This window comes from Scyliorhinus torazame, chromosome 17, assembly GCF_047496885.1.
Source record: "Scyliorhinus torazame isolate Kashiwa2021f chromosome 17, sScyTor2.1, whole genome shotgun sequence".
In the NCBI taxonomy this organism is placed as follows: Eukaryota; Metazoa; Chordata; class Chondrichthyes; order Carcharhiniformes; family Scyliorhinidae; genus Scyliorhinus; species Scyliorhinus torazame.
In genome coordinates, this window is record NC_092723.1 from 8,627,487 (window position 1) to 8,645,354 (window position 17,868).

The window sequence follows — 17,868 nt, forward strand, 5'->3', positions numbered from 1 at the left end:
TCACAAACCAGCTGTCTGGCCCACTGAGCTAAACCAGCCTTTTTGTGGAGAGTCTCTTGCAAGATTTACCTACGGTAGTCGTCGATTTGATTGATGTGCTAATCACGGAAGCCACAGAACAGGAGAACCTAACAAAGCTGGAGGAGGTTTTAAAAAGGTTCCAGAAAGTCGGAGTAAGACCAAAAAGAGGGAAATGTACTTTTCAGGTGAGTGAGGTGGCTTATTTGGGTTTTAAAGTGGATGCACAAAGATTGCATCTGATGGAAGGGAAGATTGGGGCCATTAAGAAGAATACACCAGAGCTAACTTCTTTCTTTGGGATGGTAAATTACTGTGGGAGATTCATTCCAAACTTGTCTATGATGCTGGTAACTTTTATCAAGCATTATTTAAAAAACACCAAAGGTGGTACAGTGACTGGAAGGGCAGCAAAAAGAAGCCTTCAGGCAAGTGAACCTGCCTTTTAACCCACCTCAGTCCTTGTGAAGAAATCATTCTCACTTATGATGCATTTCTTTATGGAAATGGAACTGTCGGTCATAAACTTTGATGTGGAGATGCCGGCGTTGGACTGGGGTAGGCATAGTAAGAAGTCTTGCAACACCAGGTTAAAGTCCAACAGGTTTGTTTAGAGTCACTAGCTTTCGGAGCGCTGCTCCTTCCTCAGGTGAGTCACTCTTACATAAACTGAATGACAGGTCAGAAAGGAATTGGCTACACTGCAGGGGCCCTAACTAATGCAGAGAAGGCACACTCGCGGTTCGAGAAAGTGGGTTTGGTTGTCATTTTTGGGAGAAAAAATTCCATCAGTATGTTTATTTATTGTTAAGTAAATTTAGAGTATCCAATTATTATTTTTTCCCCAATTACGGGCCAATTTTACGTGGCCAATCCACCTAGCCTGCACATCTTTGGGTTGTGGGATCGCTTCTCGGCCTTTTGGCTAAGATTAAGTGTAGTAGGAGCCTTTTGGCTCAGATCTGGTATGTCTCTCTTGTGGGGACCATGAATTGGATTCAATTGGAATTAGAATTGGTTTTTGGAGCAGGCGAGGAGCTGGATTAGGGGTTCGCCCCTGACCCACACTCTGAGCCCTGGCTTGGTAACTCAGAAAAAGTAATAATTTTAAAAAAATCTTTGGGTTGTGGGGGTGATACCCACGCAGACATGGGGAGAATGTGCAAACTCCACACGGACAGGGACCCAGGGCCAGGATTTGAACCCATGCCCTCAGCGCCGCAGTCCCAGTGCTAACCACTGCGCCACATGCTGCCCTCACCAGTATGTTTATGACTGGCATTTTACTGTAATCACTCATCATATTCACTCATTAAAAAAAAAAATTGGAGTACCCAATTCATTTTTTCCAATTAAGGGGCAATTTAGCGTGGCCAATCCACCCAGTCTGCACATCTTTGTCTTGTGGGGGTGAAACCCACGCAAACACGGGGAGAATGTGCAAACTCCACACGGACAGTGACCCAGAGCCGGGATTGAACCTGGGACCTCGGTGCTGTGAGGCAGCAGAGCTAACCCACTGCGCTACCATGTTGCCCTATCATATTCACTCATCATAATCCCTCACTATGGATGAACAGACAGGTTTCAGAGCATGCTGGGAGAATGGCCAATTCTTCTTTTTCCAATTCAGAGGCAATTTTGCGTGACCGCTCCACCTCACCTGCACATCTTTTTGGGTTGTGGGGGTGGGACCCACGCAGACGCGGGGAGAATGTGCAAACTCCACACGGACACTGACCCGGGGCCAGGATCGAACCTGGGACCTTGGCGCCGTGAATGCTAACCACTGCGCCACCGTGCTGCCCTGCCAATCCCACAGTTGACCTAAAACCTGTGAAAAGAGCGGTGGCTGCAGTTTAATAAGATCATCAGAGACAGGAACAAGACCGCTTACAACCAGCTACCCAACGTGAAATTGATGTGATCAGCAAGGCTACTAAACAAAGGATCTGATAACTGGAACAATGAAGCAGATATATCCTGTTTACAATGGTCACTGAATTAACGACGTTGAATTAACAATGTCAAACATCAGGTCATGCGTGTTTTGAGGCACAGTGTCCAAGCACACCTTGGAACATTCTGAAAACTGGACGAAATGCTGTAAGAGGGAAGAGGTTCAGAACCTATGCAGCGATACCCTAGGACTAACCATTGTGAAGAGCACCCTGAGCTGCAATCGAGACCACCACCAACCTCCAACGTGAGCCTGATCAACTCGCCTTGTTTTGACGATATCTAAACCCAAGTCATGAGACTTGAGATTGCGCTAAGTCTTATTCCATCTGTTTAGTGATAAGAGTAGAGAGCAGGTCAGTGTATGTTAAATGCTTTAATGTTCAGTTATTAATAAAGATTCAATTTGTACAGGATGTTTGGTAAGAAGTGTCCATTGTCTGCTTCATCAGTTGACACTCTATAGAGATAAGTTTAAAAAAAAAAAATTAGAGTATCCAATTATTTCTTTTTCAATTAAGGGGCAAATTAGTGTGGCCAATCCACCTAACCTGCACATCTTTGGGTTGTGGGGGTGAAACCCACGCAGACACGGGGAGAATGTGCAAACTCCACACGGACAGTGACCCAGGGCCGGTATTCAAACCCATGTCCTCAGCATCGCAATCCGAGTGCTTACCACTGCGCCACTGTGCTGCCCCTATAGAGACAGTAAGAAGTCTTACAACACCAGGTTAAAGTCCATCAGATTTGTTTCGAATCACCAGCTTTCGGAGCGCTGCTCCTTCCTCAGGTGAATCGAAACAAAACTGTTGGACTTTAACCTGGTGTTGTAAGACTTCTTACTGTGCTCACCCCAGTCCAACGCCGGCATCTCCACACCTATAGAGACACGTTACATGAACAGACTGCATAGAGAAGATAAGGCAATCCCTCCAAAAGCATCTGCAAGGATTGGGCTTTATTGTTAGCTGTCTTTGAATACACCTTCCTACCGGCCAGGGACACATATATCAAATGCAGACGCCTCAAACCGTCTCCCGTTGCTGGAAAGTACGCTGCCCCCAGCAGTGCCGTCAGAAATGACCCCTGAGCTTTGAACTTTCTCGATGCGTTATATGTCTGCAGCAGAGCAAACACTGGACCGAGATCTGATATTATCCAAATGTCTGAACAGCTGGAAAACCTTTTCAAACAAGGAAGGATGAACTGAGTGGTGGAGATGGCTTCCTTCTGTGGGGACCCAGGGTGATTGCCCCCATGCCTGGCAGGAAGTTGTTACTTGCCGAATTACACAGCGCCCACCCAGGTGTATCCAAGGTGAAAATGATGGCTCGCAGCTACGTTTGGCAGCCTGGGATAGATGCAGATATAGAGAGCATGGTTAACCATTGTGGCCAATGCCAGGTGCAACAGAAGTTACTATTCGCAGCTACGTTGCACCCTTCGGAATGGTCAGGTCAGTCATGGGTGAAATTTTGTGGACTTTATGGACCCATTTAGGGGTACAATGTTCCTAGTTATAGTGGGTGCACACTCCAAACGGGTGGATATTTATGATATGAAGTCCACGGCTTATTTTGCAACAAAAAGAGACAAAGTTTTGCCACCTATGGGTTGTTGGAGGTGTTGGTTTCATACACTGGAGCAGCCTTTACCAGCAAAGAGTTCCAACGTTTGTCATCCAATGGCATTAAACATATACATGCTGCACCTTACCAGCCCTGACCAAATGGGCGCGCTGAGAGGGCCGTACAAACCTTCAAGGCAGCCATGAAAAAGCAGCCACTAGCATCACTGGAGACCAAATTGGCACATTTCCTCATTCTCTTTGGGACAATGCCACACTTTTCTTTTTTGAATTTAGAGTACCGAATTCATTTTTCCAATTAAGGGGCAATTCAGCATGGCCAATCCACCCACCCTGCACATCTTTTGGGTTGTAGGGGCGAAACCCATGCAAACACGGGGAGAATGTGCAAACTCCACACGGACAGTGACCCAGAGCTGGGATCGAACCTGGGACCTCGGCGCCGTGAGGCAGCAGGGCTAACCCACTGCACCACACCACCGTACTGCCGGACAATGCCACATCATGACCACTGGAGTTACACCTGCCAAGTTGCTGATGGGCAGGCGTATGAAGACTAGGTTAGAGCTGGTCTTTCCCAATTTGCGGGGAGGGTGGAGGAAAAGCAAAGTGTTCAAAAGAAGAATCGCGATTCAACAATAGAATCATAGTATTTACAGTGCAGAAAGAGGCCATTTGGCCCATCGAGTCTGCACCGGCCCTTGGAAAGAGCACCCTACTTATGCCCACACCTCCACCCTATCCCTGTAACCCATTCACCCCACCTAACCTTTTGGACACCAAGGGGCAATTTTAACATGACCAATCCACAAACCTTTGGGCTGTGGGAGGAAACCGGAGGAAACCCACGCAGACACGGGGAGAAAGTGCAAACACCACACAGACAGTCACCCAAGGCTGGAATTGAACTTGGGTCCCTGGAGCTGTGAGGCAGCAGTGCTAACCACTGTGCCAACCACTGTTGCCAATCGGCACCGGAGACGCCAATAATGTTGCTCTTTTTAACTGGATACTGATATGACAGTTATTAATGATGATATTGGTTTTCAGAGTCGCCACGTATCAAATGATACCAACACAAGGTTTTACCGGACATCGATCAAACAACCAGTTAGTTAGTTCAAGTTCAATGATAGTTTATTTACACACAAGAATTACTTCGACATACAACATAAAACACTACAAGCTAAATTACACCTAACACTACAACAACCTGTACTTAACTTCAGGCACCCGGCTTTAAGCAGAGGAACAAGGCCTTTGTTCGGCTTTTGCGTGGCTGGCCCTGGAGAAGTGACTTCGTTTTTGCTGGGCTCATCCGTCTGGTAGCGATCGCTGGTCTTGAACTTGTCTTCTGGTTGTGATGCTACACTTGGTTTTAGGTGTAGGTCGGGGCCAAGAGAGACTGAACACATGGCAGTGTCTCTCTTTATCCTTCTGGGGTTTTGCTCTCTTTTGGGCGGTCCTTAGCTTTGGACCCAATAATTCGGCAGGCTTCGATTACTGCCTTGGATTTTGGCCAAAAAAGGGGCGGGTGCCTTTTGATTCAATTTGATTTATTATTGTCACATGTATTAGTATACAGTGAAAAGTATTGTTTCTTGCATGCTGTACAAACAATGCATACCGTACATAGGGAAGGAAGGAGAGACTGCAGAATATAATGTTACAGTTATAGCAAGGTGTAGAGAAAAGATCAACTTAATACGAGGTAGATCCATTCAAAAGTCTGATGGCAGTAGGGAAGAAGCTGTTCTTGAGTCGGTTGGTACGTGACCTCAAACTTTGGTATCTTTTTCCTGACGGAAGGAGGTGGAAGAGAGTATGTCCGGGGTGCGTGGGGTCCTTAATTATGCTGGCTGCCTTTCTGAGGCAGCGGGAATTATGGATCGAGTGAATGGATGGGAGGCTGGTTTGTGTGATGGGCTGGGCTACATTCACAACCTTTTGTAGTTTACTGCAGTCTTGGGTAGAGCAGGCTCCATACCAAGCTGTGATAGAGCCAGAAAGAATGCTCTCTAAATATCTGTAGAAGTTGGTGAGGGTCGTAGCTGACATGCCAAATCTCCTCAGTCTTCTGAGAAAGTAGAGTCGTTGCTTAACTATCTTAACTATCGTGTCGGCATGGGGGGACCAAGACAGGCTGTTGGTGATCTGGACACCTAAAAAGTTGAAGCTCTCGACCTTTTCTACTTCGTTCCCATTGATGTAGACAGGGGCATGTTCTCCACTACGCTTCCTGAAGTCGATGACAATCTCCTTCGTTTTGTTGACATTGAGGGAGAGATTATTGTCGTCGCACCAGTTCACCAGATTCTCTATCTCATTCCTATACTCTGTCTCGTCATTGTTTGAAATCCGACCCACTACGGTGGTATCATCAGCAAATTTCAAGATCGAGTTGGATGGCGGGGCATGTCCTGAGCGGTCATTGACCTTGGCTTTTTGGGCTCCCTGAGCAAGGGAGTGGCGCCGATGAGTCTGTTTCTGTATCTGTTACCTGAGTACAGATCTTTTGTTCTGGGGAAATGGGCCATTAGAATGTAAAGTAGCTGGGGGTTTCGATAGCATCTAGTTATCTGAGTTGCCAATATACACAGGTTCTGAGCGTCTGAGTCCTGGGTTGACCATATTTCCCATGGTCCTTTGCAGGTGGCCATATTTCCTGGGATCCTTTGTAAGTGGCCATCCCAGATGGCTACAACATTCAAAGTAGATGATGTAGTTTTTAAAAATTGGGACTGGCCTGAGTTGAGTCCCAGGTGTCGTCGCGCCAGAACAGGCCCGGTATTGGATGAGGTGGAAGTTCAAGATCAAATTCTTAAAAAGCATTTAGTCCACTTCAGAAGAAGCAAGTCACACAGAGAACCAGTCGGGCGGCCTGCTCCGGTTTACCTGCCAGTAATGTTCCAGCGAGTGAAGGAAGCACAGAAGCAAGTCAACCTGAGGAAGGACCAAGTCGTGTTCCTGCAGGAACTGGAGATGTAAGAAACACAAATACAAGTTGAGAGTCCAATTTCTGGAAGTCAAAATGAAGCTACCTCTGTTGAGACACCACCTGCTGAACGATGTTGCTCCCAGCGGAAGAGAGAGTCACCTGACGAGCAGACCTTATGATGGACTGTGTTAAATAACTTGTTTATTGTTGCTTTGTTGTAAATGGTTTAACTTTTGTTTGAATATGGTAATAAGGGACCTGAGGGGGAGGAATGTAGTAGTGATCCCGTTTAAGAGGGGTGGGGTGAGGTTTTGGGGCCATGTGACCAATCAGCCAACCAGGCAGAGAGCGCGAACCCTGGAGCTGAGTGTATAGTTTATTCTTTATAATAAATAGTTTGTTTAAATTCCCGCTTGGGTCACTGTCTGTGGGGGTGAGACCCACGCAGACATGGGGAGAATGTGCGAACTCCACACGGACAGTGACCCAGGGCCGGGATCGAACCCGGGTCCTCGGTGCCATGAAGCACCAGTGCTAACCACTGCGCCACCGTGCCGCTCCAAGTAGAATCTTTAGAAGTAGAAAAAGTTCACCAGCTTTGAAATTGTGTCCTGATTTGGGAGCGTCACACCTGAACTTGGAGAACAACAGGAGCCAGGGGAATGGAATGGAATGGCCACAAATAGATGGATATCATCAATGAACAACAACTTACTCCGACAAGGCAGTTTGAATGTGGGAAAACACCCCAAGGTGTTTCACAGGAGCATTAAGAGACAATAAAAATAGACAACAAAAATTCATAGACAATAAAAAGGCACAGACCTGAGAAAGCAACATTAGCAGCTAGTTTCTGGATGTCCCAGAAACAATGGGCTGAATGGTCTATTTCTGTGCCATAACTTTCTATGGATCCATGGTCCAGGTGACTAAAAGCCTGGGTTTTTAAGAGGACCATAAAGGAGAGGTTTCGGGAAGAAATGCTGGACTTTACGAACTAGATGGCTGATGCCATCGCTTTCAGTTGCGGGGTGAAGGGCGCCATGGATATATAGGATGAGAGTTAGGCTGAGATCTCAGGCTTGTAAAGATGGAGGAGGTGACAGTGATTGCTTGAGGAGGCCGCAGACTATCGGGAGTTGGGGAGGGGGGGGGGGGGGGGGGCGGTGGTTGTGGCACTCAGAGCTGATGCAGGGTGCTGGGCGAATAGAACCTGGTCCTGACCTGGATATGACAGCAAAGCTTTAATGAGACAAGAGTTTCAGTGAAAGAAAACACCAGGATGTGTAGGAGAGAAAGAGTAAGAACTCTGCCCCAGCTGAAAAGGAGTAATTGGGTCAAGGCAGATAATAGAACTGCCAGGACGTCCTGCTCTTCCATACGTCTCCATCTCTGTCTCTCGTCTGATATCTGTGACATGTGGTATCAGACATGGTTAGGCGGCAGCATTCAGGTCTCGAACTCAGAAGGCTGAGGGTTCAAGTCCCACTCCAGAGATTTGCAATGCCGGTGGTACCATCTTTTTTTTGAGTGAGAGGTTAAACTGAGGCCCTGTTTACCCTCCGAAATGGGCATGTTTCTGTGTAGGACGAGGGACCTTGTGTCCTGGCCAACATTTATCCCTTAATTAACATCACTGAAACTGATTATTTAGTCAGTTATTTCAAGTTTGAGGGATCTTGCGATGCGAAAATTGGCTGCAGCGTTTCCTTGCACCTTGCCAGTGCATACACTTTTGAAAAGTACTTCTCTGAAGGGAAATCCCTTGGGACATCCCGAGATCCTGAAAACACCATATTTATTTATTGCAGAGCACACAAAACCAGGGATGACATTTATCCTTTAATCAATATCACAGAACAGACAACTTGGACATTATCTGTTCGCTGTTCACAATTGAATTGGTTTCCATGACTTCTACATTAGGTGAGGTAGACACCAGACTTTTAAAAATGCATTTTGTTTGCTGCAAAGCACTTATAATAATAATCTTTATTGTCACAAGTAGGGTTACATTAACACTGCAATGAAGTGGAAATGAAATGAAAATCGCTTATTGCGCTGTTTAGCACAGGGCTAAATCGCTGACTTTGAAAGCAGACCAGCAGCACGGTTCAATTCCCGTAACAGCCTCCCCGAACAGGCGCCGGAATGTGGCGACTAGGGGCTTTTCACAGTAACTTCATTGAAGCCTACTTGTGACAATAAGCAATTTTCATTTCATTTCATTTTTCATTTCATTATTGTCACAAGTAGGCTTCAAATGAAGTAACTGTGAAAAGCCCCTAGTCGCCACATTCTGGAGCCTGGTCGGGGAGGCTGGTACGGGAATTGAACCGTGCTGCTGGCCTGCCTTGGTCTGCTTTCAAAGCCAGCGATTTAGCCCTGCGCTAACCCCGCCCCTGTTACTGTGACAAACCCTCATGTCTCCTCATTCCGGCACCTGTTCGGGTGCATAGAGGGAGAATTCAGAATGTCCACATTACCTAATAGCATACTTTCGGGAAGAAACTGGAGCACCCAAAGGAAACCCACGCAGACATGGGGAGAACATGTAGACTCCGCACAGACAGTGACCCAAGCTGGGAATCGAACCTGGGACCCTGGCGCTGTGAAGCAACAGTGCTAACCACTGTGCTACCGTGTGATGTCCCGAGGGTGTGATGGCCCGAGGATGTGCAAAGGGTTGTTTAAATGTAAGGCATTTATCTTTTTCTGTATATTCGGGGTAAATCCAGTTTTTACGAAATGGGGCCGGGACCGAGTTCATTCCGTAAAGAAGGATTTTCCTTAAAACTGGTATTGTGGTAGTGGGGGGAGGATCGGATGTGATCAGCAGGATACTGTGTGGGGTCAGTTTGGACAGGACAGGTGGTGGACTGTATGGCTGAGTGGGATGGATTTGGTGAGGGGAAGAGGCTCCTGCCTGTAAACCATGTAAGGGCTGGAATATTAATAAATGTATCCTTTTGACTTCCGGGTGCGGCGATGACCAGCTGAGTCGCACGTTTCGGCAGCTCCCTGTGAAACGGACTTTTGGGCTCTTGATAGGAGCCCCAACGGCAATTTTAACGGCTGAAAACACCGTGCGGTAAACCAGAAGGGAATCCCCCCTGGATACGGATGGAAAAAGGAGAGGAAAGTGGCCGGATTGCAGCGGATCCTTTGGAACAACGGCAAGGAAGGCAAGCACAAAGCAAGATGGCGTCGGAAGGTGGCAGTTTCATATGGGGCCCTGAACAACAAGAGTTTTTGAAACGCTGCGTGGAGGAGATAAAAAAGGAAATGAAGAAAGAGTTGTTGGCCCCGATATTACAGGCGATTGAAGGGCTGAAAGAGGAACAAAAGACCCAGGAGCAGGAGCTTCGGGTCGTGAAGGCGAAAGCAGCTGAGAATGAAAACGATATACAGGGCCTGGTGGTGAAGTCGGAGATACAGGAGGCACACCAGAAACGATCTGTGGAGAGGTTGGAGGCACTGGAAAATAACGCAAGGAGGAACAACTTGAGGATTCTTGGCCTTCCTGAAGGTGTGGAGGGGGCGGACGTCGGGGCATATGTGAGCACGATGCTGCACTCGTTAATGGGAGTGGAGGCCCCGACGGGTCCGTTGGAGGTGGAGGGAGCATACCGAGTTATGGTGCGAGGACCGAGAGCAGGAGAAGCTCCCAGAGCCATAGTGGTGAGATTTCTCCGTTTTAAGGATAGAGAAATGGTCCTTAGATGGGCGAAGAAAACTCGGTGTAGTAAATGGGAGAACGCGGTGATCCGCGTCTATCAAGATTGGAGTGCGGAGGTGGCGAGAAGGAGGGCGAGCTTTAATCGGGCCAAAGCGGTACTTCACAAAAAAAAGATAAAGTTTGGAATGCTGCAACCGGCAAGACTGTGGGTCACATATCAAGGGAGGCACCACTACTTTGAGACGGCGGATGAAGCGTGGACTTTTATTGTAGAAGAAAAATTGGAATGATTGGACTACGAAAATGAACGTTTGGACAAAGTGGTGGGACGAGTGGGGGGGGGGGGGGGGGGGGGCGAAGAGGGATTGTATTGTATGATTAATCCTGCGGTATGGTAACTTTTCTTTCTCCCACAGGTGGTGATGGGGGGAGGTGGGGAGGGAGAGGAGATGGGGCGTTGGCCATGGGAGGCGGGGCCGAGGGAGAGGCGCGGGCTTGGTTCCCGCGCTATGATAATTATGGCGGGAATAGAGAAGCAGGAAGGAGGGGGCACCGCACGGGGCGAGCCGTGATCACGGGGGGAAGCCGAGGTCAGCCAGAGTTTGCTGACTTCTGGGAGCAACATGGGGGGAGTAATTACGCTAGCGGGGGGTCTAGCGGGGGGGGGGGGGAGGGGGGAATTACTGGGTTGCTGCTGCTGGGGAAAGGGGGGAGTGGGTGCGGGAAAGGATGGGCGGGGGGCACCGTCTGGGAGAAATACAGCCGCGTGGGAACTGGGCGAGAAGCTGGAAAAAGATGATGGCTAACCGGCAAGGGGGGGGGGGGGGGGGAAGCCCCCCAACTCGGCTGATCACGTGGAACGTGAGGGGGCTTAACGGGCCGATAAAGAGGGCACGAGTACTCGCACACCTTAAGAAACTTAAAGCAGATGTGGTCATGTTACAGGAAACGCACCTGAAACTGATAGATCAGGTTAGGTTGCGCAAAGGATGGGTAGGGCAGGTGTTCCATTCGGGGCTGGATGCGAAAAACAGGGGGGTGGCTATATTAGTGGGGAAGCGGGTAATGTTCGAGGCAAAGACTATAGTGGCGGATAACGGGGGCAGATACGTGATGGTGAGTGGCAAATTACAGGGAGAGATGGTGGTGTTGGTAAACGTGTATGCCCCGAATTGGGACGATGCCAATTTTATGAGGCGAATGCTAGGACGCATCCCAGACCTAGAGACCGGAAAGCTGATAATGGGGGGAGACTTTAACACGGTGTTGGAACCAAGGCTGGATAGGTCGAAGTCCAGGACTGGTAGGAGGCCGGCAGCAGCCATGGTGCTTAAGGATTTTATGGAGCAGATGGGAGGGGTGGACCCGTGGAGATTCAGTAGACCTAGGAGTAAGGAGTTCTCGTTTTTCTCCTATGTCCATAAAGTCTATTCACGCATAGACTTTTTTGTGTTGGGTAGGGCATTGATCCCGAGGGTGAGGGGAACGGAATATACGGCTATAGCCATTTCGGATCATGCCCCACACTGGGTAGACTTGGAGATAGGGGAGGAAACAAGAGGGCGTCCACCCTGGAGAATGGATATGGGACTAATGGCGGATGAGGGGGTGTGCTTAAGGGTGAGGGGATGCATTGAAAAGTACTTGGAACTCAATGACAATGGGGAGGTTCAGGTGGGAGTGGTCTGGGAGGCGTTGAAGGCGGTGGTTAGGGGGGAGCTGATATCAATAAGGACACATAAAGGGAAGCAGGAGAGTAAGGAACGGGAGCGGTTGTTGCAAGAACTTTTGAGGGTGGACAGACAGTATGCGGAAGCACCGGAGGAGGGACTGTATAGGGAAAGGCAAAGGCTGCATGTGGAATTTGACTTGCTGACCACAGGCACTGCAGAGGCACAATGGAGGAAGGCGCAGGGTGTACAGTATGAATATGGAGAGAAGGCGAGCAGATTGCTGGCACACCAATTGAGGAAAAGGGGAGCAGCGAGGGAAATAGGGGGGGGGAGAGACGAAGATGGAGAGACGGAGCGGGGAGCGGAGAGAGTGAATGAAGTGTTCAAGACATTTTATAAAAAATTGTATGAAGCTCAACCCCCGGATGGGAGGGAGAGAATGATGGAGTTTTTGGATCGGCTGGAAATTCCCAAGGTGGAAGAGCAGGAAAGGATGGGATTGGGAGCACAGATCACGGTAGAAGAAGTGGTGAAAGGAATTAGGAACATGCAGACGGGAAAGGCCCCGGGACCGGACGGATTCCCAGTTGAATTTTACAGAAAATATTTGGACTTGCTCGCCCCGCTACTGACGAGGACCTTCAACGAGGCAAAGGAAAGGGGACAACTGCCCCCGACTATGTCAGAAGCAACGATATCGCTTCTTTTAAAGAAGGAAAAGGATCCGCTACAATGCGGGTCCTACAGACCAATCTCCCTCCTCAATGTAGATGCCAAGGTCTTGGCCAAGGTAATGGCAATGAGAATAGAGGAATGTGTCCCGGGGGTGGTTCATGAAGACCAAACTGGGTTTGTGAAGGGGAGACAGCTGAACACGAACATACGGAGGTTGTTAGGCGTAATGATGATGGCCCCACCAGAGGGTGAAACGGAGATAGTAGTGGCGATGGATGCCGAGAAAGCATTTGATAGAGTGGAGTGGGATTATCTGTGGGAGGTGTTGAGGAGATTTGGGTTCGGAGAGGGGTATGTTAGATGGGTGCAGCTGTTGTATAGGGCCCCAGTGGCGAGTGTGGTCACGAATGGACGGGGATCGGCATATTTTCGGCTCCACAGAGGGACAAGGCAGGGATGTCCTCTGTCCCCATTACTGTTTGCACTGGCGATTGAGCCCCTGGCGATAGCGCTGAGAGGTTCCAAGGGATGGAGGGGAATACTTAGGGGAGGAGAAGAACACCGGGTATCTTTATATGCGGATGATCTGCTACTATATGTGGCGGATCCAGCGGAGGGGATGCCAGAAATAATGCGGATACTTGGGGAGTTTGGGGATTTTTCAGGGTATAAATTGAACATGGGAAAGAGTGAGCTGTTTGTGGTGCATCCAGGGGAGCAGAGTAGAGAAATAGAAGACCTACCGTTGAGGAAGGTAACAAGAGACTTTCGTTACCTGGGGATCCAGATAGCTAAGAATTGGGGCACATTGCACAGGCTAAATTTGACGCGGTTGGTGGAACAGATGGAGGAAGATTTCAAGAGATGGGACATGGTAGCATTGTCAATGGCAGGGAGGGTGCAGGCAGTTAAGATGGTGGTCCTCCCGAGATTCCTTTTTGTGTTTCAGTGTCTCCCGGTGGTGATCACGAAGGCTTTTTTCAAAAGGATAGAAAAGAGTATTATGGGTTTTGTTTGGGCCGGGAAGACTCCGAGAGTGAGGAAGGGATTCTTACAGCGTAGTAGGGATAGGGGGGGGCTGGCACTACCGAGCCTAAGTGAGTATTATTGGGCCGCTAATATTTCAATGGTGAGTAAGTGGATGGGAGAGGAGGAAGGAGCGGCGTGGAAGAGATTAGAGAGGGCGTCCTGTAGGGGGACCAGCCTGCAGGCTATGGTGACAGCCCCATTGCCGTTCTCACCAAGGAACTATACCACGAGTCCGGTGGTGGTAGCTACACTGAAGATTTGGGGACAGTGGAGACGACATAGGGGAAAGACCGGAGCACTGGGGGGGTCCCCGATAAGAAACAACCATAGGTTTGCCCCGGGGGGAATGGATGGGGGATATGGAATGTGGCAAAGAGCAGGTATAACGCAATTGAAAGATCTATTTGTGGATGGGAAGTTTGCGAGTCTGGGAGCGCTGACCGAGAAATATGGGTTGCCCCAAGGGAATGCATTCAGGTACATGCAATTGAGGGCTTTTGCGAGGCAGCAGGTGAGGGAATTCCCGCAGCTCCCGACACAAGAGGTGCAGGACAGAGTCATCTCAAAGAAATGGGTGGGGGACGGTAAGGTGTCGGATATATATAGGGAATTGAGAGACGAAGGGGAGACTATGATGGACGAACTAAAAGGGAAATGGGAAGAAGAGCTAGGGGAGGAGATTGAGGACGGGATGTGGGCAGATGCCCTAAACAGGGTAAACTCGTCGTCCTCGTGCGCCAGGCTAAGCCTGATTCAGTTTAAGGTATTACACAGGGCACATATGACTGGAACACGGCTCAGTAAATTTTTTGGGGTGGAGGATAGGTGTGCGAGGTGCTCGAGAAGCCCAGCGAATCATACCCATATGTTTTGGTCATGCCCGGCACTACAGGGGTTTTGGATGGGGGTGACAAAGGTGCTTTCGAAAGTAGTAGGAGTCCGGGTCGAACCAAGCTGGGGGTTGGCTATATTTGGGGTTGCACAAGAGCCGGGAGTGCAGGAGGCGAAAGAGGCCGATGTTTTGGCCTTTGCGTCCCTAGTAGCCCGGCGCAGAATATTGCTAATGTGGAAAGAAGCCAAGCCCCCGGGGGTGGAGACCTGGATAAATGATATGGCGGGGTTCATAAAGTTAGAGCGGATTAAGTTCGTCCTAAGGGGGTCGGCTCAAGGGTTTACAAGGCGGTGGCAACCGTTCGTCGAATATCTTGCGGAAAGATAGATAGGGGAGAACAAAGAAGGCAGCAGCAGCAGCCCAGAACTTGGGGGGTGGGGGGTGGGGGGGGGGGGTGTGGCCTGAGACAAGGCAGTTGCCAATTAGGGCTAGTTTTTATTTTTGTTATTTAATATTTATTTATTTGTTGTTGTTTTCTTTTGTTCTTGTTTAAATAAAAAAGGTCATTATTATCTGTATTGTTATAATGTTGTGTAAAGGATGCACAATGTACTGTGTTGGTTGACCAAAAATTTTCAATAAAATATTATTTAAAAAAAAAAATAAATGTATCCTTTCTGAGGAAACGGGCATCTTCGAATGTGTTAAGGAGTGGGGTGGTGAGGTGATTTGGGGGTTCGGAATTAACGGAAGAGGTCAAGGCAAAGGGGAAGCGAATGGCAGCTCCTAAATTATGGCAAAGATCGAAAGAACCTGCCTCCACCAAATCATGTGTATATTGTGCCCAAGAGTTCTGTGTTGTGTCAGTTTGAAGTTGCATTCTTCCTGTAAAGGCCACTTCCTACAGTAATGATACCATCTATGGTGATGTGCATCACTGTAAATACATGTAAGCTAGACAGACACTAGAGGGAGCACCAGAAACATCACACACACACACTCAACCAATAGATAAGTTAGATGGGAGGCGACCAATGGACATTCACGATACACAAGGAGGTGACACGACCACAGTGGGGCATTACACCAACCCATACATAAAGGACACCACACACATGATCAGCCCCCTTCGGCCAGTGGAGACAGTCAGTGAGGAGAGGCACAGGGTTGATTCATTATCACACCCACCACATGGAAGACAGCAGCTGGTTAGTCAGTTTAGGTAGCTACAATAGGATTAGCAGTAGTGTCGAACTCAAGTTATAAAAGTGTACATAGTGTAAATAAATGAGTTGAAGTTATTTACACGTCTCGACCTTCCTTGACAAATGCAACACAAGGAAGCCCCTTATGTTACAAAGGAAACATAACAAAACACCATCTATGTGATATCATCGGTTTAATGATAATTTTAACAAGGCAAATGCTCCTAAACTCTCTGCAGGAGGTTCAACAGTGAAGCTGACAGTCTCTCCGTCTCTCTATTTTTAAAATACATTTTATCCTGTGACTTGGATACTTTGGCCTAATTGACCCTATCAGCAATGTGACCCTGTGTGGAGGGGGTACAGGACTGAGCAGCCCAGAACTCTCATGGTTAAACCTGCAGTTTCTGGGAAGAAGTAAATTGACACAAGTACACCAGTACTGACTGTGTTTGAAGGTGATCAATCACCGATGTAAATCCACCCACTGCGGGAAGGAGACTACCCACCACAATCCAGTACAAGTCAGCAAGCCTGTCCATAAAACTGGTATTTCAGGTAAATTGGTATTATGTAAAACATTATTCACCTGTGTATGTTTTGTACAAACCATTGTGTCATGCTATCTAAAATTAAGTTCCTGGGAAAATTGAACCAGATGGAAATATTCCAAATGCTCACTCCCATTGGATACATACCCCTGCAAAGGGAGGACGTGGGAAGCAGTTGCAATGACGCCAAAGAGATTGTAACAAGGACATAGCTGATAAATAACAAGTACGCGGACCTTGAGGATGATTTGGGAGAAAAAACAAGAAGAAGAGACCAGATGTTTGAATTTACTGACCTGGGAAAAATAAATAAGCCAGTGGGACTTATCATTCTTTTTTTTTGATGGAAAAATTGAGAGTACCCAATTAATCTTTTCCAATTAAGGGGCAGTTTAGCGTCGCTGATCCACCTACCCTGCACATCTTTGGGTTGTGGGGGCGAAACCCACACAAACACGGGGAGAATGTGCAAACTCCACACGGACAGTGACCCAGAGCCGGGATCGAAACCTGGGACCTCAGCGCCGTCAGGCAGCAGCGCTAACCCACTGCGCCAGGGACTGATCATTCTTGAGTAGGTTTACAAAAAATGACAAGAAGGGGAACAGTGAATAAAATCAAATGACTGCGGATGCTGGAATCTGAAACCAAAGAGAAAATGCTGGAAAATCTCAGCAGGTCTGGCAGCATCTGTCGGGAGAGAAAAGAGCTAACGTTTTGAGTCCAGATGACCCTTTGTCAAAGCTGGAGTTGCAGTTGTTGTACCAGACAATGTGGAATTTGCACGTTCTCCCCATGTCTGCGTGGGTTTCCTCCGGGTGCTCCGGTTTCATCCCACAGTCCAGAAATGTGCAGATTAGGTGGATTGGCCATGCTTAGTTGGCCCTTCGTGTCCAAAGGTGTGCAGGTTAGATGGGATTATTGGGTTACGGGGACGGGGTAGTGCCATGGGCCCAGGCGGGGTGCTCTTTCGGATGGTCGGTGCAGACTTGATGGGGCAAATGACCTCCTTCTGCAATGTAGTTATTCTATTAAAAAAGACCAGTGGCAACTTGAAGGCGATGTGTTCCAGAAGACAATTGTTGCTCTCTTTGGTGTTGTCTCTTAATTTGGCTGTGTTTAATTACGTTTGCTCAAGAGTCACCAGGTATCTTTCGACACCGCCACCAGGTTCAGAACCGAATACTGATCACAGACTCGATACACCAGTTAGTAAGTTCCAAAGCAATGCTCATTTATTTACACACAGTCAAATCTACGCATGCATAAACTCTACAAACTAAACTATCACTATTACTAAAGCCTATACTTAGCTTTGGGTGCCCACTCAATCAGAGGAACAATGACCGTTGCTTGGTTCTGAGGCTGCTGGGTTGAGCTGTTTACAGGATAGCAACTAGGAGCGTCTATCTCGTAGCGTGCATTGACTTGGAACTTACTTTGTCTGGCGTAGCTGCTAGACTAGTCTCTCTTCGCTGAGAACCAAGGCCAAAGAAGAAAGATTCTCTCTTGGGGAATACCTTTTATACCTTAAAGGGCTTTGCACGCTTTTGGGCGGGCCTTGAACTTGGCCTCAATTGATTGGGCCTTTCCCAATCATTCTTATCGATCTTCCTCCAATAGATGAGTGGGATCCCTGGTTGCTGGGCGTGTCCTAGGTGGTCGTTGGTTTGCTTTGTTTGAGTCTCCTCTGGCACCGGGGTGTCTGCCTTAATATT

At 48.2% G+C, this 17,868-nt stretch overlaps 1 protein-coding gene and 1 non-coding gene across 2 annotated transcripts in view; both read left to right on the plus strand.

Moving 5' to 3' along the window:
• LOC140393687 (uncharacterized) overlaps positions 1-17,868 on the plus strand; it is a 114,582-nt gene that overhangs the window by 10,733 nt on the left and 85,981 nt on the right. The window lies entirely within an intron of this gene.
• On the plus strand, positions 924-1,119 carry LOC140394637 (U2 spliceosomal RNA). Its single transcript, XR_011935938.1, has one exon. It is a non-coding gene; the product is annotated as a U2 spliceosomal RNA (small nuclear RNA).